This window comes from Passer montanus, unplaced genomic scaffold (assembly GCF_014805655.1).
Source record: "Passer montanus isolate IOZ18808 unplaced genomic scaffold, ASM1480565v1 scaffold2, whole genome shotgun sequence".
Classification (NCBI taxonomy): Eukaryota; Metazoa; Chordata; class Aves; order Passeriformes; family Passeridae; genus Passer; species Passer montanus.
This window is the reverse complement of record NW_024366591.1, coordinates 13,197,180-13,218,396: the sequence shown is the minus strand read 5'-3', so window position 1 is coordinate 13,218,396 and position 21,217 is coordinate 13,197,180.

Genomic DNA, 21,217 nt, shown 5'->3' with positions numbered 1-21,217 from the left:
CTAAAACTAAAAAATAATAGTTGATTTAATGGAGAGGAGAAAGAAAAACACCTTACTTCTTGTACAGGAAGAGGAGAGTCTTTCAAATAGTAACCCAATAGAATTGACTTTTTGAGTACTATATTTGTCATATGCTAATGCTTGATGACTTTCAAACACAGGCCACCCACCAAAAAAAATGGACCCAAAAATCATTCCCAGATTCCCAGCCTGGGTAAACATTGCTTCTGGTTACTCTTCTTCAAAGCAGTAAGGGCCACACATAGTCCAGGACATCAATTGTCTTCCATATCCAATTTTCACTCCTTTCCCACCTGCTAGATCTCATGGTGTGTGCACATATGGCATCTCTAATTCTGATTTAAATTCTATTAACCTTAAGTACTGAGAATATAATGTTCTACCAAAAGGTAGAGGAAGATGGACCTTCAGTATTTGTTTTAATTTGTTGTGAAGTTAGAAGAATACCTGCTGGCTGGTGCTTGAGTTGATGAGATTTTTAATGAACTGATAGTGGTGATCTTTCACAAAATAAGAGCCAGTGTTTCTTCTAAGGTCAAACCAAATCAATGTTGTCTTCTTAACTGTTATCTATTCAGAAGAGAAAATTAAAGATTATGGGGCATTTCACTTTCTCAGGTTTTCTACCCTTATGTCCCTGGATGACCTTACTTCTTTCAGCACCTTCCTATCCAAAATTTCATTATTTCCCTTGCTTCTGGCCTGTGTTTTCCAAGATCCCTACTATTTCTTCAGTACAATTTCTATTGGGAATCCAGCTTTAAAATCAATCTGTGTTAGAAATACAGAATCTTGACTTGTTATTGGCTTTCCCTGAGATATTCACCTATGAAAAATTCCAGCAATAACTTTAGACTTTTAATATTTCTCCTCTTTTTGTCTGGGTCAAAAACATGGCAGAGAAAAATTGTCACTTGAGATGTAAATTCATGAACATTTATCTTGTAAGTTAGAAGAGCTCAAAGGAATTGGGAAAACATGTCTTTTTTCCAAAAGGAAGAAAATTTTTTTTTTTTTTGCAAAAGAGTACCACTGTGCGAAATGTAAAATACTTTTTTTTAAACAGAAACTTGAGGAATTTGAAGTCCTTCTCTAAATGCCAATTTAAAAGCAGGCTTAATTACGTAATTTCTCACAAAGCTGATTCTTTGCATGGCTGAATAGCTGGCAGTGTAACTGAGCTTGTTTCTCTGATGCTTCACACCTCGGGGAGTTATGTACAAAAAAGCAGACTCTTGTTTTCTCCTTGCAGTGAGTGGCTATAAATGACAGGTTTTCAACAATAGCAAAAACACTAGTCTTCCTCACAAGTTTGATTTCAGACAATCTGGATGCTGGGAAGAATCAATGACTATATAGGTGCATTTATGTGAAATGAGAGTACATTCCTCATCTATATAGCTAAAAGACATCTGAACTTATGATACAAGACTCACATTGTCTCCACTCCCAACCAGCTCCTTTCTTCATGACAACCTTGTGTTGGCTGTGGCCACTAGCAGAGGATGAGTTCAATGATCTTGCTGGCAATAATATACTCTCAGAATTTCTTTTAGGTCAAGTTCATGAACTGAAGTCTTCACAGTACTGGACTGGAGGCTAAAAATAAAGAAAAATCTCAAATAGCCAGAATATCTCAATAAATGTGGACATAGCTTTATTGGAAAGGTGGTGAAAAAGCTGCTAGCTCACATTTCATGGTTCACTTTATCATGCTGCAATGGCTGGGGAAAGGAGAAGATTCCCATCTTAACCTGAAGTTATGGTGTTGTATCACAGTGGTGCTGCAGACAGCTGATCTCATGGCTGTGTCTCTCTGGCTTGTGCAGTGGGGACAGAAACCTTGGAAAAAAGGAGGGAAGATATTGTGACTCCTCTGCATGAGGGCTGTTTGTGTTCCTTTCTGACTCACAGAGCGAGTTACCTAGATGTAATTAAGAGATAAAGCTACTTTATAATGGCCAGGAAAACCAGGATCCTGACCTAGAGCTATTCCCTGGATGCAGTTACATGAACAACATAAGGCTTGGTTTTCAGCCATTCAGGCCAGGCCAAGACTTTCCAACATTTGCTCATCTTGGTCTGCAACTGCTGAGCTCAGCACCAGGCTTCAGCTTTGCAAACTTCAAGAGGAAGTTTAGATCTGACATTTTGGTTTGGATGCACTGTGAAAAGAGGTCTGATTTTGAATGTTAAGAGTGGTCCAGCCAGCTATAGAAGCACTGACTGTTCAGCTCGTAGTACTTGTCATTTCCATATGCTCTGAGTTTCAGCCAACTGCTGAAAAAAAAACAAAAAAAAATTAGGCTGGCCATACAAAATAGGTTTGGCTGCAGATTGGGTGCTCATTAAATCTAAGCCATTTACCTGCGTTCTTACACCTATAGTCTTGTGGCAGAAATTAGAGAGTGAAGGAAAAATCGCACTATGTTTCTCCAGGCTCGGCTTCTTTCCTTTTATTTTCCATTCCGCAGGGCTTCATGATAGAGCTAACGAGGTGATATCACTCTGCTAGATAAATTAATTTAGATTCTCACCAGAAAGCTGGCAGTTAGAACCGAGGAAGAGAAAGGACTGCAGGAGGAGTGAGAAGGCCACCATCTGCACAGAAAGGTGGCAATTGCCAACTGGGTCCAGGGCTAAAGGATGGAGAAGAGGAGAGGATGACCAGGGTTTTGTGTGCTTGGTTTTGGTTGTTTTCCTAGCTACAGAGGAGACATACCCTGCGTTTGGAAATTGCTGAAGCTGCTAAGAGAGAAGAAAGACAGAGAACCTGGTACTGCAAGCAGAAGTCTGGAGTACAATTGTCTGGAGTACAATTTTTGGTGTCTAAACATGCACGACACAAAGAATTACAACTTTGGTAATTACAGTTCTGTCCTTCTCACTGTGTTTCTTTTAGAGAGTTGGAAGGTTCAATGTTGCGAAAATATTGAAGAAAGAGTTGCTTCCTCATGCTTAACATTTATCAATTTGTAATCTGTCACTTTTATCAAAGCAGTATTTTCCTAGTCTGGAGAATTCAAGACTGTGATGGTATATAATAAACATCAGAATCTTTTCTCTGTATAACCCCATTCAGTCACTAGGAATCTGGTATCAGCTGGAGACTGCTACCGTTGCATCTTCAGTTCAGACACAGGCTGTTGCAGACGAGATGCAGACTGTGTTCTCCCACAGAGTATTTACTTTCAGCTTCTTTTGTTGTTCCTTTTTATGCAAAATAAGTATTTTTGAATGTAAATACAAGATTAGGGCTTGTACATGGAAAATGTGATTAGCGAGTGTGCGCCTACTAGCATGCATATTATTTTCATTAATCAGTGGTGACAGTCATTTTGTTTTCATGGTTTTTGGCAATCCATTTGCTCTATTCTGAGAGACTCAGTACCTAAGGAGTTTGCTGGAAAACAGAATTTTGTAAGAAGACACTGGAAAAACACATTCTTTCAACCAGCTAAATGCTGTCACTGACAGTTACTCTCACATTATAAGCAAACCATGTGTGAAAGCTCAACACAAGCCCACCCTATCCTCCTGTTTTGTCTGGTGAAGGCTCAAAGAGGTATATTACATGTATTTCAAGTTTTATTTCTTAGTTTCCTAAGCATTTTTATGTCCTTTCATAGTTAAATAAAAAAAAGAAACCAATGAGACCAGGTGCTATTATCTAACCTATTGCCACTTCTAGGCTAAGGCTCATTTCTTGCTAAGAAGACACCCCTGACTGGATGGCTGCATCATTTGGTTCTTGGCCTAAATAAGCATTCATATGACTGATGTGTCAGGGATAGTTTTCTTCCTGATGAAAACCAGCTGTTTGACAATATTGCCTTAGCGTCTCCTCTTGATAATATTAAACACAGAAAAAAATGGGATCTGTCCTATCCAGATGTAGCCATCCAAAAGTTATTCCAGGTCATCCACCTAGGTTCTAACCATAAAACATTCAGGCACTGCTTAAGAGTAATTTGTTCAGCCTTTTTCTCTTCCCACCAGCTAAGGAGATATGTACATGGCAAGATCAGATATCTAACTTTAAGTGGCTAACTATAAATCCATAAATGAGGTGATTCTTCTTTAGAGTGAACAGCTTAGTTCATTCTTAAAGTAGTAGTTTTAGTAGTAGTTGGCATGTAGCCTTTAATTCAGCTTCCTAGCCAGCTGGGACAGTTGAAACGTCACATAGGGTTAAAGCTGCAAGAGGACTCACCTTCGGTTTTCCAGGACCATTTGAAATCAAAGTCTTGCATCTGGTGCTTAAACTGAAAAAACCTTCTATCAATTCTCTTCCAAGGGGAAGCTGGCACTCTGCTGGGGTGTTTCCAACAGCTTCAGCATTGAGCTGGAAATGCTTCAGACAAAAGTTTGTAACTTAAATCTTTGCCATGTTGTGAATCACATAGAGCTTCATTTGATATAGCCCTCCAGGCATTACTTGGACCACTTGGCCAAGTGATCTGGAGTACCAAATCACTTCCCATAGCTGGGAGCCTAAAAGACTCAGGAGGCATATTTATTTTTTTTTTTCATTTAAAACATCCATGCCTGAGAGAGTCCTACCAGTATGAACTCTTCTCCACCAGACAGGTATTCTTCATTCATTTTTTGATGACAAATAATTATTGGCAGGCTTTAGGGGAAAAAAAAAAAAGAGTTATTGCTTTGAGATTTTGAAAGTTTAAATGTGCTCTTGCTGCCCAGTGAATTCACACCTGTATGCTGCAGGGCCATGTTTGAAAGTCAGGATTGAGAGTATTAAGTTAACTGAGGTCCAGTGGTTGGGAGGTTTTGTGTATCCCAAGGCTTGAAACAGCAACTCCAATCTGAATACCTGAATTAACTGGTAATTAGGACACTTGCTAAGGACGGAGTGAATATGTATGTGTTGATATGATGAGAAAAAAGATACTCATTATCATTCTCCCCTTTCTTTCGCTGTAACTTTGAACAACTGAAGCTTCCAAAACTTTTTTTTGTTTTGTTTTGTTTTTTGGGGTTTTTTTTGTTGGGGTCAAAAATCTACTTGTGTATAAGTTTGCTGCAGAATGTTCAGAGGATGGCTGCTAGGTCTGGTTCACTATGGCCAAGAAGCATTTAAATTGAGGAGACTGTCCAGTTTGGGGATTTAAATAAATTTGCTGAGCCTGTAAAATAAAGAACTTTCTCTGCAATTAAAAAGCAGGAGAACTCCAGGGAATTTATCAGTGGGAATGAAAAAAAAATTAATTTTTCAAAGATCTAAGAAAAAAATTTGAGGAGCACCATCAGGACTCTAGGAGTCTAGAAATGACTAGTCATTTATCATGGACTTGCTCCTTTAGCTCCCTAACACCATCTAAGTATTAGGAGAATAAATTCTTAAAGTGGTGAGTTTTAGGTTCTGCAGCAGTGGGAGCCCCAAAAGCACTCAAGAAATAAATAAAATAAAATAAGTCTCAAGCCCTCACTTTACCCACTCTCGGAACTATTTTATCATATTAGGTATATAATTTATTACAGTTTTGAATGACTGTCCTACTATAAGGGTGGAATTTTGTTTCTAAATCCAAAATGGTTTTGGCATCAGACACATATTGAGGCCTTCTTGCACTTTGGAAGAGGAACAATAAAAGTGGCATGAGACAGCATAACAAAAAGAATAAAGCAACCGATGTCTTATTATTTGTCCTTTAAACTAATATTTTGTTCTGATTCATTCCACATTCTACCTGTAATATAATTACAAAGTTTAAGACAGAGGAATACTACTGTATTGTATTTCACAGCATCCTGAGAGGAGTGGCCAATGTATTCCCTTTTCTTGCTGTAAATGTATTTATCTCATACTATTCCACCATGCCACGGGAACTGTTGTTTCATTAAGGTCATATGTTTCAGTCTCTCTCCCTTTTTATTTTGTGACTTTGTACCAGATGTCAGTGGTTACTGTCAGAGAGAGACTCAGTTTTCTCAACAGTCTTTCTTTGAACCTTCCTTGTTCAAAAATGTATCTATTCTCATGGTTCAGAGACTGAATCTCTGAACTTCCTAGTGGTTTTTCAGGTATTCTTCAGTCTTTTAAAATCACACAAGAGTCTTTTGAAGATGAAATTGCAAACACCTTTATTTGGAAAGTATACAATATAGTCATATACATAAAAGTGTACAAAACCCACTGCATCTGTAGAGTAGTCTGCAGTCCCAATCTTAATACCTGGTTGGCTTATTGATGATGAAAACTCACCCAATAAAACATTCCTTTTGCATCTGCAGCTTTCCTCGTGCAGTCTGCTAGGCTCAGGCAGGCTGGCTGGTTGTTCTCCTTATACAAGGAGTCATTACCTGGGTGCTTTACCTACAGGTCATCCCCTGCAGTCCAGCACAGCTCCAGTGCCCTGAGTCTGCTCACTTACCACGACCACCTTGGTCTTGTTGAATATGGTCAGCTTTGCTTAATTTCTCTGTTCTTGCCAAGACTACCAGTACAAGGAAACTGAAAAGAACAACCTTCTTTGTCTTCCGGAGAAAGCCGAGTTATTAAGTGGAATTTTTCTACAACATGACCTACGTTTATCCAACTTTTAATTTAAAAGTCACTGTTGCTGTAAAGTAATTCAAATGAGCATTTCTCACTAGCTATAAAACAGTAAGGTTTTTTAATGAGTTCATGGCAAGTGCTCTGGGCACATAGATAACGACTGCATCTCGCTGGATAGCTGCCCTTAGCCTCTGCCTCGTTAATTCCTTCTGTCCTTAATGATTTTCCCTCATGTTTCCAGCCCAGATACAAAGAGAAAAATTCCAAACCCACTAGTATGTCCAGATACAAGTATCACAGTACCTACTGTGATTCTGTCCTTCATCCTTGTAGGCAGGACCAAATTCACCTTTGATGCAATTTTATCACTGTCAATGGAGTTCCATAAGAAATGATTTTCAGGTAATTCCCAGTGGGCAGCTCAGCAGAATCTGCTTAGGTTGATTAAGCTGCTGATTCCCAAAGACGTCTCTGTTACTTTTTAGGAGAAAAGCTGGAAAGAAGAGTTTTGATTTTTCAGTATGATGTTCCCAGAAAGTATTTCTTCTCTAGCAGAAAATCAAATAGCTTTAAAATGTACAAAAAGTGACATAAACTGTGTGCAATCTCTTTTTATTGGGTTGCCATTGCTGTTAAGAAGCTGTAAAAAACTGAGGATGTGATTGAGTTGATAACGTTATTGAGCTTCTCTGACAACAGTATACCCATCAATAACTTCTGTTACTATATTTTTATGTCCTCCAAAAATAGCTGCTAGCTTGCCTTATGTCTTCTTTTTTTTTTCCCACTCAGAAACAGTTCCCTGTAAGGAATAATTAATTTTAGTTTATACATTACAGAACTCCTTGAAGTTTCCCTAAATAAGTTTACAAGGTTTCATAAGTTGTTCTCTCTCCACTTTCTTTTCTCATAGTCTATTGCATTGTGTATGGAAAAGGAGAAAACTCCCATGCTGGTGTGGAACTCAGTAAGGGAATCTTGGGTTGACCCATGAGCCAGGAATTAGCATGAGGCACTGCTCTGCAGGAACTGCCTACTCCCACCTGGTGATTTCAGGACTTTTACCAGGGCGTGTGGAGGAGATTTAGGACTCCTTTGGCTCATTCTGGCAAAGAGAAAGAGATCACCATCAAACTCATAACACATATGAGAACAAACAGGTAGGTATACAGAAAACAAAATATGGCTTCATCTCATTTCAAACAGCAACGCCAGCTCCCATCAGGAATGTTGTCTGGAGATTGATATCTGTTAGCATTTAATGAGCCAAGTACAACGTGGGCCATTAAGTCCTCCTGCTGCTTATCAGTTCCCCGGGAAATGTCCTACACCTCACTTTTAATTGTTCAATTATACCCACATTGCTGGGCTCTGCAGCCTTGCTGTGACATCACATTTCTAACAGCTGTGTCTGGCAGCCACTGACTAAAAGGCTGCATCCCCATTTGAAAGCCAGTGCAGAGGGAAGGACATGGGGGCTGGTTGGTGATCAGCTGCAGTCAGTCCTGCATGCCCTGGCTTTACATCCGAGTGGAGCATGCTGACAGATTCAAGTGGAGAGAAAAGAAAGCAGCAGTCGTGTTGGCCTCTTGGATTAGCTGGGGACAGTGATCAGGCCCATGGAAATTAGGAGCCTCCTCCAAGCATCTGCCCTGCAGAACATGACAGCTTGGCTGCCGTGCAGAGATACTCAGGAACCTGAGTAGCTGCATTGCATAGGCAAATCTGATTTCTCATTTAAGCTCATTAAGCTTTAAAAAGCTTCATCTTTCAAACTTCCTATGAACAGGATGTAGAAACTGCAGAGTGAATCTGCTAGCAAAAGGGTTGCATTGTGAAACTTTTTTCATAAGGTTTAATCACTAGGTCACTGTAATGTCAGAATACTATGTATCTATATTATGTGCATGTGGCAGCTCATTTATTATTTAAATGCACAGTAAAGCAAAGTGATAAAAGCTGAGATTAACTGTTTTCATGGCAGAAAAATGAAATGAAGTCTCATTTTTCAAATGGGAGAAGTCCAAACGAATCAACTGTGTCATTCTTTCCTTGAAATGTGTCAATTTTAATAGAACTATCTCCTTAGTGGAAACATTATTCTGTCAGAAATTTTCCAACCAGTCATATACCCAGCAGCAACTGGTAAAAATGGCAGCACTGGCTTTGAAGCCTGTCCCAGTAGCCCAGGGCAGTCTGGTCAGTGAGCCAGCCAGAAATCTCCTTTGCCTGTGAGGAGCTGCTGCTGCTGATTCCATGTGAGGCTGTGGGCAAGTCTTCCTGCCAGCCATGGTGGTAGGGCCTGCTTCCACTGCACAGCTGCTTGCAGAGTCCTCAGTTTCCTCCTTTGCCACCTTGCAGCTAAGAAATGCATCATTTCTTGCAGTGTCTCATTGCAAAATGCAAATATTCCTCTTTCAGTCAGAATGGCAAACCATGACATCTCAAGGATTCACATCCTACCCAACTGCTCAAATCTAAAGTGGCAGCTAGATAGGCACATTCCTATCTCTTGGATTTTTTAATCTGAGTTTTATGTGAAGATGACTTCACAATATTTTCTTAATTCCATGTATTAAGTGGAATGAGTCAGCATTAAATACATTAGCATTTAAATGCACACTGAACACTGAAAATTAAGAGTTTTCAAAGCAGATGGCTCTTTGTTGGCTTTTAAGGGACACTTAAAAAAAATCCTAATAATGCCATGACATTTAAACTAAACTTCATCCACTGAGAGCTACATATGCAAGCAGAGCAAATAATATCAAATTAAAATATCAAAGTGTCACTTGTTTTCATGGATAACTTTGGATGTACATGCAGATTCCTAAAGTATCTTGAACTATCTAGCTCAGGGAAGAATCTGTCTGGAAAGTTTTATCCTGGTTACTGATTGTGAATCAAGTTAAAGATACAGTACTGTATCTTTAACACCTATTAAATCCTCATTAGGTAAGCATTTGTGTTAGATAGGTTTAGACAGAAAAACTGTTGTACAGGATCTAATTTTTAAAATTAAAAACTGAATAAGGTTTCTTTTCCTCAGTGTAGATTTGAGGTTGTATGTTCAGCGGGAGTTGTGACTTGCAAGCTCTAGAAACAACGTAGTATGTGTGTGAAATTAAAACTAAATTGATTTAATTTAAAAGCATCATGTTAAGAGCAACATCTGTAGAGTGAATTCCAGACAGTCTCAAAATAGACTTTTGATCTTCTGTTCTCATCCATTGCAAAGTGAGAGGCTGTTGCTGCAGCAGAATGCAAATCAAGACGGCAGTCTATTTCCCTGCACTAAACCTTGTACACGTACTCCTAATCTTGTGCTCAACTCATAAAAATAATCCTTAAGAATTCAGGAAGTTATTTAAAAGGTATGAAGAGCAGTGGTGCTGGGTGAGAGCCCTGGACTGTTAGCAGGCCCATGGATATGACCCTTGTGGAGCAGTGTCAGGGCTGTCCTCTCCCTTCCAGGTCTTTGCAGTGGTGGCAATGCAATCAGTGCCTGCACAGATCCTGCCAGGTAGAGGGGCAACTGGGTTGCATTCAGGTAGCTTTTTCTTTACACATCTCCAGGGCCAAACAGCTCTGCCTTCCCGTTAGAAGATGCTGTTTCTGATAGATCTGTCTGCTTTTTCTATCCAGGGTTTGCCCTGGACTGACCTTGCAGTTTTCTCTGCCTGCTTTTGTCCCTGAGGTCAAGCTGAACTCACAGCCTAGAAGGATGGAGTGGAGCTCAGAGCAAACCTCACTGCTGAGGCCTTACCCAATAGATCTCCGTGTTCTGCATTAAGTTTATTGTTATTTTTAGTGTTTATTTATTGTAGTTACCTCAAGGAGTTTTTACATGAACTGCAGATGCATCTTCAACAGGAGTAGCTAGGAAATGTCCATTTCATTTTGTATGTCAGGTGCTTAGTAATCTGCTCTCCAGAAAAAAAAATAAAGTCAGAGCTACAATGGCTCCTTCAGCAGTGATTCCAGGAAAGCTTTCTCCTGCATACCTGTCCTTCAACATTCTTTCCTGTGAAAGACAACAACAAGCTTCTGTCATCCTTGGACTTGTAATGCACAAATTGTGCTCCACTGCTATACTTTGTAAGCTCCAGCAGCAAGATTCCCAGACTGTAATCCAAAACAACTAAGTGCTAATGAGGGTCATGTAGATAAACCTTTACTTTCTGCATGTTAAACTTACCCTGAAGGACAATTTCCAAGACTTTAAAACATCAGTGAAATGGGGAAGGAGGAATATTAAGACTCCCATTCAATGTCAGTGCCTTCTGGCCAGTTTCGTTACTTCTGTTTTATTCCTCGCCACTGATCCTTAAATAGAATTTATAGTTGTCCATTTTATACTCACCTTTTCATAGGGTCACAAATGTATCCATGCAGAATGAGTTCTCTCATGCAGCCACAGGATATAAATGCTCTGGGGAAAAGAGCTCCCAGTAAAAAACAAAAAACAAAACAAAACAAAACAAAACCAAAAAAAAACCCCAAAAAAACCAAACAAACAAAAAAAACCAAACAAACAAACAAAAAAAAAAGATAAAATCTCCTGGAAAAAAAATAAAAAAATCAAGCTTCTCTTATCTGCTGTAGAAAACACCCCAAAGGGACTGAGTAAGTTTTCAGCTTTGCATACATTATGGGGGCAGCTTTTTGGTCAGTACTGCCACATCCAATGCCATCCTTCGCAGAAAGATTCCAAAGTTTGTGGAGAAGTTACACTTGCCACTGAGCTGGCAGAATATCATCTGCCATTTGCTTATAAATATTGCATCCGTTCATGCCATGAGAAATAATATGCAGTCTCAGGAGTGCCATACATAAAGTGAGGCAGCACAACACACACGCTGTCCCAATATGATATTTGACAAAACTGCAGAAACAGTAATTATACTTCACCCTGTTATTGTGACTCCTTCCAGTGCCACTTCACTGGTGGTGTGATATCAAAGCCTGTTATCTCATTGGATTGGGGTGATATGTCAGATGGAGTGAGGTACCATTGTTGATGCACCGTTTCAGTGAACTCTTCTTTCTCAAGTCAGAGGTCTGTTTTCTATCGTGAGGTGCGGTGAGTGCCAATACTGGTCCTGAATGGTCCAGTGTGAAATTCAGCTGTGCTGGGCTGGCTCTGGCTGCATGCCAGGTGCCAGCCAAAGCCATTATATTGCACTCCCTCCTCAGCTGGAGAGAGGAAAGAAAAAATAGAACTAAACTTTCATGGGTCAAGATAAGGACAGGAGACATCACTCACCAGTTACCATCACAGGCAAACACACTTGATTTGGGGGTGACACTAACCATGTCACCTCTCATTTGAAGGGTATTTTACCTAATTGGCTAAATCTGCTTATATTTGTTAGGAGTTTTTGTTTGTTTAACCATGTCACTTATCACCACAATATATTTGAGTGTCAATGGGCAGAAAGTTTAAAAATTTACCATCTCCTTTTGAAGAATTATTTAAAAGTATCTATGTAAACTGGTCTTGATTTTAAGAAGTAAAATATAGATTTTTGTCTTTCCTCCCTTAACTCCTCCATATCCTTTTGTCAGTCTTGGGACTGGAATTAGAAATGCCAGTACAACATCAAAAATATGTTAGGCACTCAGGTCCTGTTTCAGCTGGAGCTGAGCACTGAAGTATGGGGAGACCCTTTGAAAATCATGGTTTAACTACAAGTTTTACTAAAATATTCAAAGGAATGAAGAAATTAGGGGATACATTTTAAAAGATGCCCACTGCACTTTAGGTTAGATTACTAAAGTGAAGCACCCAGTCTCCTCAAAGAAAAAGTACATGAAACCATGCAAACATTTGTCCTTAGGTAATTTCAGCTTTTCTTTTTTTTCTTTTTTTTTTTTTAATAGCTCAAGAACCTGTAGAGTGGGGGTACTGGAATTTCTTGAATTTTTTTTCACTTTCACAATCAGCAGAGGGTTGCAAAGCAAAAGGTTGACATATGGGTTGACTTCTGCAGATACACACGCTAGATAGCAAGCAGCTGCCAGTTTGTTTCAAGGACGTATAAATTGTTGGCTTACAATAAGAGCTGCACACAACTTCATCAGTAGCTCCTCTGCAGAAATATTTACCTGTTTGAAAGTGGTCTTTTTCATTAACTAAAGAATATACTGAAGAAAAAATGCTTTGCATGTATTTTAGGATAATTTATTAGCTAATTGTAAGATTTTTTTTCATAACATGATAGTTGGATGAAAACCAAAGTGCATAGAAAATGCATGGACATAATTCCAAATAAATACACTTCCTACAAAACCCATAAGATACTTCTCAGTCTTCTGATATTTCTCCTGAAAAATATCAGACTTCCTTCAGTATCTGCTTAGATGGAAGAATTAGTGTGGCATTTGAAGACCTTTATGGCAGGACTCTCCATGTAAGGTTTGCATTTTCTCTTTGCTTTGTGTTTGCACAGATCACATGTACAGCAGAGAGTTTGTTTATGATCCTAAAAGAAATAACTACTATTTATATGTATTCTTCCTGAATGAGTCTTCTCTATTGGCATTTTTTTCTGCCTGAAAAGGTCTATTTTAGGATTCTCATTTGAAAAACCAATGCAATAATGGGAAAGCTATCATCAGAGCTATACCATGATTCACAGCTAAGAGTTACACTTCAACTGATGGTCATTATTACTGCAGAGAACACAAATTACTTTCATCTTGAGCTTAGGCTTGCTGGACTGATAGAACACAGTTAAAGAGAAGTCTCTGAGAAGAGGAGATAAAACCTTTACTAATATTGGTAAAAAATAAACTTTCCTGAAAATAAAAAAACTTAAGAAATGTAAAAAAATCTGAGTGGAATTCTTGTCTCTGAGAAACAAAATTATTAATGATGGGCTAATCTTTTTCTCCTGCTTATTCCTCACATGCACCTCCATCTGTAATGCTGCAGTCATTTGCTGTGGTGGTGATGGTGCCATGGAGAGCAATGATATCAGTTGACAAATTAGGCATGGATGAGGCTAACTGAAGAAATATTCCTGTTTATATTGCTTTGATTCACTTGCAACCCTGAAACTGGACAAATAGCTAGTTAGTGTAATATCCTCTGCTTACCCTGGCTACCTTAAATTACTCGCTATTTCATCATGTCTTAATGTTGCCTTGAATATCGAAATCTCCTTATGGATGTCTTGTCACCACAGGCACAAAACAGATCTCCAAACCTTTGCATGACAAGAGTATTTTTTCTTTTGCAGAAACCATTCCATCTTCTTTGCCTGTTTCCTTTCAACAATAGTTCTCTCCTTGATGCTAAAGCTACTGCAGAGATGAAGATTTCCCCTTATTTCCTCTATAACCTTTTGAAAATTTGCTACCTCTCCTCTCCACCCTCACAGATAAATTTCTAATTCCCATGCTGTGACCAGAAGGCTACTGCAACAATCCTTTTCCTGGCTTGTCAGTCCTGTCTGAGGAAGGCAGAGGGGTTGCATTTACTGGTAGAATGAACTATCCATCTAAAAAGAAATTTTAGCTGCATTATTTGTCAGTTCAGCTATAGTCCACTGCAAACCATTTTCTTTGCTGTGAAATACCTACCTAGACTATCCTCTTCTTCCTGTTTTTGACCACTTCCTCAATATCAGCAATATCAGTTCTCTTCTCGTGTAAGAGGAAGTCTCCAAAAATTCCTCTCCTTCAAAAAAATCTCTGGTCCTAATAAAGACAAAAAATATTCTTGTTAAAATTCAGGTAGCAGACAAACTGGTGTTGCTTCATTTCAGGCTAAGTAGTATTGAGTCATCCTTATCTTGCTGTTTCCCCTCTTCACTCAGCGCATTTTTGATTACCAACATGACACTTATGTTTTGAATTGCTCTATGATGTAGGTAGGTAGGTAGGTAGGTAGGTAGGTAGGTAAGTAGGTAGGTAGGTAGGTAGGTAGGTACTCTGCCTTTTAGGATCAGATCCACAAGCTGGATTAGTTTCTGACAGCTGCCTCAATGCAATAACAGAAATAACAGGTTACTACTTAAGCTGTGGAAAGTGAGACCTGCACTTCTGGGCTTGTCAGTCTAATTGGCACTTTCAACAGCCACCATAATTTACATTAAAATAGCTGATCCAGAACAAATTCCAGTTTTACATTAAAACATCTGGCAAACATAGACATGAGGGCTCAGGCCTACTGGAGACAGTCACAGGAAAGCTGATGAAACAATGTGTCATGGTGTTTGGCATGTTCAGCATTACATAGTGTGAGGAATCTAGGCGTTTGAGATCTGCATAGATACTCTTGAGACAGAAGCTCTTCAGTAAGGAGTTTTTCTAGTTAGAAAGGCAAGGAGAGAATCAAATTAACAACCTTTACATGGGGATGGTTGCTGTTCAAAAAACCTCCTTCCTAAATGAAAACACGGTCTTTTCCCCATAGCCAAGTGCAGCCTGTAAGACCAGATGGAAAATCATCAGTCCCTCCCCAAAATGGGTTCCCTGAGCTGGCCCAGGGGTTGAGGAACTGTCCATGGAGATTTCATGTCAGCAGCACTGCTTGCCCTGAGCACACAAACAAACCAAGGCTGAGGTCCTTCAGGAAACACATTTCTCGTTTCCCTGTTTAAGAAGAAACAGGTCCATGTGAGGGGCTGCATTTAGTGTGTGAGATGCTGCACTTGTGATGTGGGCACTGCTTGTCCTGGCTGCCACTGCTGAGGAATGCTGGTGCATTCCTTTTGAACAGAGGCAGACTGGTATAAGACACTCAATATTTCTGAACTGGCTGCTTTTCACTTCCCCATGAATTGATAAGTTAGAAATATATTTTTTAAAATAAACTTTTTATGACAATGTGTGAACTCAGAACCAGGTGAAAGCTTGCCATTCAAAAGCCATTTTGAAAGGGCAAAATATATGCATAGTTATATAAGAAGTGTTTGCCATTAAAAAAAGACCTCATGAGAAATGAGGTCTATAATGTGAGATTATAAACTCAATATACTATCAGCATTTGTACATTATTTTTCCTGGATGTATTGTGTTTTTGAGTATTGTGAAAAAACACCATATTTATTTTCTTCTGATCCAGTGTTACAATCTCACACACACCCCTTGAAAATCATATAAAACAACACAACCAGTTGTCTCCACAGGCCAGTGTGAGTTGTCCTCATCTTGCCACCTGCCCTTTAACGTTCTCCTTAAAAGTTTGCTGATCCAGCTTGACCTTCATCTCACACTTAACATCCCTTCTCAACCAGCTTTACGGCCACCTTGCCAGCAATCTAGCTCATACACAGTCTGGATCCTTGCTCCTCTGCCACACATTCATCTCTGCATGCATCAGTTCAGATTTTCCATTCCTCCGCTTCAGGGGAATTCAGTTATGTTTAATTGAGTTACCCCTGACATCCTCCAGTGACAGAGAAGAGACCTGGCCAACCATCTTTGTTTTGTCAGCTCTAATTCTCAGTTGCAGTTTTATAACAACTCTCAAGTCCAACTCACTGCCTGTTTCAGGGCAGGGCTGGACAAAGCTCAGTTTGAATGGCAGCTAGTACACAAATGGCTTATTAGACCAGTCCCTGGAGTCTCTGGCAGAGCACCAGCACCCAGACTCTGCACTGAAGGGCATCCAGTTAAAATAGACAAGAAGAATGGCTGCAGGGAAAGTGGTAGCATAATGAGGACGTGGAACTGAGGAAATGCTGATTTACCAGACTGATATAGAAGAAAAGGGAACATCTACCATTAAGGTTTGACTCTGGGTCTCTTCTCATACTCTCATAAGAGTACTCCTCTTTCCATCCACGAGGTCATTTAAAAAACTTAGTTCTTCTCCATTATTTTTTTTTCTTTTTTTTTTCCCCCCAGCTCAACAGGGTTAGAGATGGCCAGTTCATTAGCCAGTGCAAGGCTCACTGACCTGTTGGAGTCAGCAAGGGCACACTAGTACACACACCTCCATCATGCTGAGCCTCATGGATTATATTTCCAGGAAATGAAGGGCTGTAGAAAAAGTAAGGCTCTCTCAAGATTTTTATGGATACTTAAGATACCATTTGATGAGTTCCTGTTTTCTGAGACCATTTTATGTGCTGTCAGAGAAACAGCATGGGAAAAACAAAAGCAATCTTTTGCCTCTTAAAATTTCAGAACAAAATTATGCAACTGACATAGGAAATATGGATTTGTATACACATTAACTCTGAGAAATTAAAGTGGCTGATACTTTTTTTGAAGATATTATTAATTCTTCATCACATAACTCAGTATGTCAGAAAACATTTTTCTTCATATGTGCATTTTTAAAGACTAGCTTAAATTCTTGCTTCTTAATTCAAGTATGAAAGTGTTTGTATTTTATTGCATTATGGTTATTCATTGTGTTTTATTGGTTTGCTATTTTCATTAGTACTTTATAGGTCAAGCTTCGAGTATGTTATGCTTTTTGAAAGGGAAGAATTAGCTGCCTACTATTCTACAAAAAAACAGATGTAAAACACAGGCAGCAATAAAAGCACATTGGTCTTTTAGTAAGCAGCTGGATGTGATATCAGGAGCAGAGGTTCAAGATGAGCAGAAGTTCAAGATAAATAAATTAGATTTTTTTAAATGAGAGAAGAAAAATAATCCTTCAAAAAGTAAGACCTTAATTTGATAAAATATATGTCTAAACATACATCTTTACAGCCATACCAAGCATTTTAAAGCGAAGATACTGTATCAAAATTTCCTAAGCCTGCATTTCCCTGGCATGATCTGAAAGCATGACAAAAAACAAAGCTGATGGAAAACACTACTGAAAATGTCAAATTCTAATTTTCTTACATTTGTGTTATTTTATTCTAGTGAATGCTGTGATCTCTTTCCCTCCCCTGCTGCTGCTATTTGTGCATATATTTAATGCTATTCTTCTGAACAGTCTCATCAAATTCTCCAAAATTGATCATAATTTTAGAGTTAAAAGGGGACATGAGAGTTTGCAGGATATACAGTGTACTTTACTCCTCTAGTCCTAAACTACAACTTTAAACTTTCTACACTTTACCTTAAGTAGTGTTCTTCCAATCCCTTGCATGATCTTGCAGCTTTGCAAGACTAGGAAAAAAAAAAGAATAATTTGCAGGTTTGGGGCTATATTTTCTTAAGCAATTTGGAGCATTTATTTTATTTAGAATAAAGCATAATCAAAGCTGAAAATTATCTTTCTCATCTAAATTTGCCTCTATGGACCTCAAGACCTCAATATTCCTTGACAACTTTTAGTTAAAAGATGATGTTTTCTGTTGCTTCACTTATGAAATATTTGAAAAAACAAAATCTGTCTGGTGAAAAATTAGATTGAGATGCTGATATCCTTAGTAAATCATTGCTTCTGAAAACTTGTACTTTTTATTGTGTTTCACACCTTTCTGTGTACAAAAATCATGTCATGCTGGTAAATGCTGCCCAAGAAGTCTCCCTGCCCAGACTCCTGATTGTTTTTATCTGGTGTTTTGGCTTGGTTTGGTTTTTATGTTTGCTTTTTGGGTTTTTTAATGTCTTCAATTAATGCTTAAGAGGAAATACTACATATTCCCTTTAAAAAATATTTTATGCAGAACACTGTATATTTTGATTTGTTATTTAATCTCAAATCTCTAAAGAGATGGACCTTCCAAGATTTACAAAAACCCTCCTCCCTTTTTTAAGTTGATTATATAACTGAACCTCAATTTGTTTTTCTTTTAAAAAAATAAGTAAACCTGGAGAATCACAAAATCTTTCATCTCATCAGAGTTTTCTAATTTCACCAGAATGAAAATGACACTATTTCCAAGAGACATCTATTTTTTTTTAAATCAAAACCTTTCCTGATCTTTTTTCTCTATTTGCACAGTCACCAGAATTTGAAATCCATTGACCCATGCATTTGCACAAACTGAAAAATTCAAGATACACTTTTGTTATAAATCTGGGCTCAAAATTGAATATAACTTGATAACTTTAATGACCTAATGCAGGAACTGCAATAAATATGATAGTATACAGGTATAATAGATAGTTTTAATCCCTAACAATTGAGTGATTATGTACTTTAGCCTGGATACTGTTAATAATATTAATATATATTTTAAAATATGTAATAGATATAATTATATTTTCATACATATTAATAGAATTAACAGCATGCAGTGCATGCTGATATGACATATTCCTAGTTTGGGCAGAGGTACAGATTAATATTTATTCATAGGAGGGCAGCTATTTAATATAAAACTCTAACAATGAAAAAATACTTGATGGTAAAATAATTAATGAGGCAGCACTGGTGTGAAGATCTGTTTAATGTCAGCTATAAGGCATCAAAGTAGTTAAATCTGTGCATAGCTAATAATCCCTGGACCACTACTTCCTGGGAATTGTGCTCCTTGAAGAATGGATTATCCATTCTTTGCCTTCAGCTTGCATTACACTGACATAACTTGCATTATAGAAAATAAGCTCTAGCAAGCAACACAGATACATGGTAATCTAACAGATCATTATATAAAACTACCACTTCTTATTAAATTTTTAGTATGGCTAAAATCCTTTTCCTGTATTCTAGACCTTTGAAGAGCATGTTACCTTCATCTTTGCCTGTTCTCAAAATTTTCACACATATTTGAGCTAAAAAAAAATTAAAATTGCATTGCATTTCTAAGTAAATGCATTTCTCCTCCTCCTTAAAGCAGGGTCCTTATTTCATATATGCAGTCAGCTACTGCAACTTCCTTCTCTATTTCTTTGTGAAATGCACTCTCAGCCTTGCTCCCATCCAACCCACACTGACCACTGAGATTTCCCTGTGCTTGCCATCCCTGCCTTCCATTCCCTATCTAATCAAACCACGCTGCTTGATTTCCTTCTGTAAGAGTGCTGATATCCATCCTGGTCATATGCACTTATGCTCATTTCTTATGAAAATGCCAGCCTACACTTCTCTTGTTAACCTTCAAACACGGAGACTTTGTGTTTCTGGCATGCTTCATACTCTGAAAGAGAGGTCCACAATTAGTCACAAGTCTACCTCATTATTTTTCCCCTATCTTCCCTATAATTTTCCCTTGTCCTAATGGCTATGGACTTTGGACAACAGTATGTTTAGAGCACACTTTGATCAATAAATACTATTTCTTGAGTCTTTATTAGCCTTTTCACTTAGCCTAAGCTTTTACAGAGGGAGAGGATGTCTTGTGGTCCCTACGGTGCCAAGCACGAGTCTTTGTCCATGAATTAGGAATCTAAATGGTATCGTATTCTGAATAGTAACTTTAATTCCCTATGAGGAAGTCACTATCCATGAAACAGACATATAAACAGGATTCTAGAAGCCTGAATTAGGAAGAAATATGTTCTAGGTAATTTTCATGTTAAAGCCTCAAGGAAGGACAATGACTGATTTTTGTACTGGGATTTCTCATTGTACTTCTCTATTTTATGTGCACAAAGAAACCTTTCATAGCAGACTTCAGTTTGTCTTGCTTTGTAAAAACTGCTGACTGCTTCAGGCTAAGATTAGAAAAATTATGTAGAAGAAAATTATGTAAAAAATTATAGAAAGTTTTTGTAATCCTATCCGTTGATCACTGCTTTATATGCTGAAGCACAAATGTTCAAAAATACTAATTTTCTCAAATAAAAACAATTATTATAATTCTGGATATTTTAGAGGGAGGGATAAGTAAAACAAAACTAAACTAAAAAAACCCCAGAAACATCTTTTTTATACATTTCTTTATTTTCTCCCGTTTCTTCTCACTAGGAAAAAACAAAGAACAGAAATACTCACTCACTTGGGAACAAAGATTAGGAAATAAGAAGGACATTAATTACCATCAAAGAAGCAGGTGTAATGGCAAAAACCCAGTAGTATTGAGCTAGAAAAGCCCAGTAAGTTAAAATGAAATGTATTAAGTACATGAATAGTTGTTGCTAGTTTCTGCAGCAAAGGAGAAAAGTACCCAAGGCAATGATGCCTTAGCCATTCTTGCAAAAAATATGAAGATTTTACCTTTCTTTTCTGTAAGTGAATGGAATGCTACAGGGAGGAGCACGATGGAAAAGCCTTAGAGTGAATAGCAATAAAAAGAAACGGCTCTACGAATGAACTCTGTGGCACTAGAAGGCAAATACAGCGATTACTAAGTCTAAGGAATGACAAATACAAAATGTCAGCATATGTGCAGACATTCTTGAAAGAAAAGGTCATGAAAAATGACAAATAAAAGACACGTGTTTGCTGTGAAAAGATATTCTAACTCAAAGCTAAAAAGCTTTATTTAAAGACACTTCCACAAGAAGAATATGTTATCCATAATATCTAGAGTATGTGTCCTAATCCCCTCACTGCAGTATCAGTTAACAGATGCTTATGGAGATATAAAATATTAAGTATAAACTTACATCCCTTTGAAAAACATTCAAGCATGAAGAAACATCTTCCTATAGAATAAAGATTTTATTTGAATGAAAACAAATAATTCAAAAATAAAGAAACCTAAAGGCCACTTTTCTTAACAATACCTTCAGAAATGCTGTGAGCTCTTGAACTTTTTCATCCCAATAATCTTTCTCTCTTTGTTTTTGTTTTGATTTTCCGAACATTAAGTTTCTTCTTTTGTTTGACTAGCACATGTGTGTAACCTAGCCACATATGATGTCATA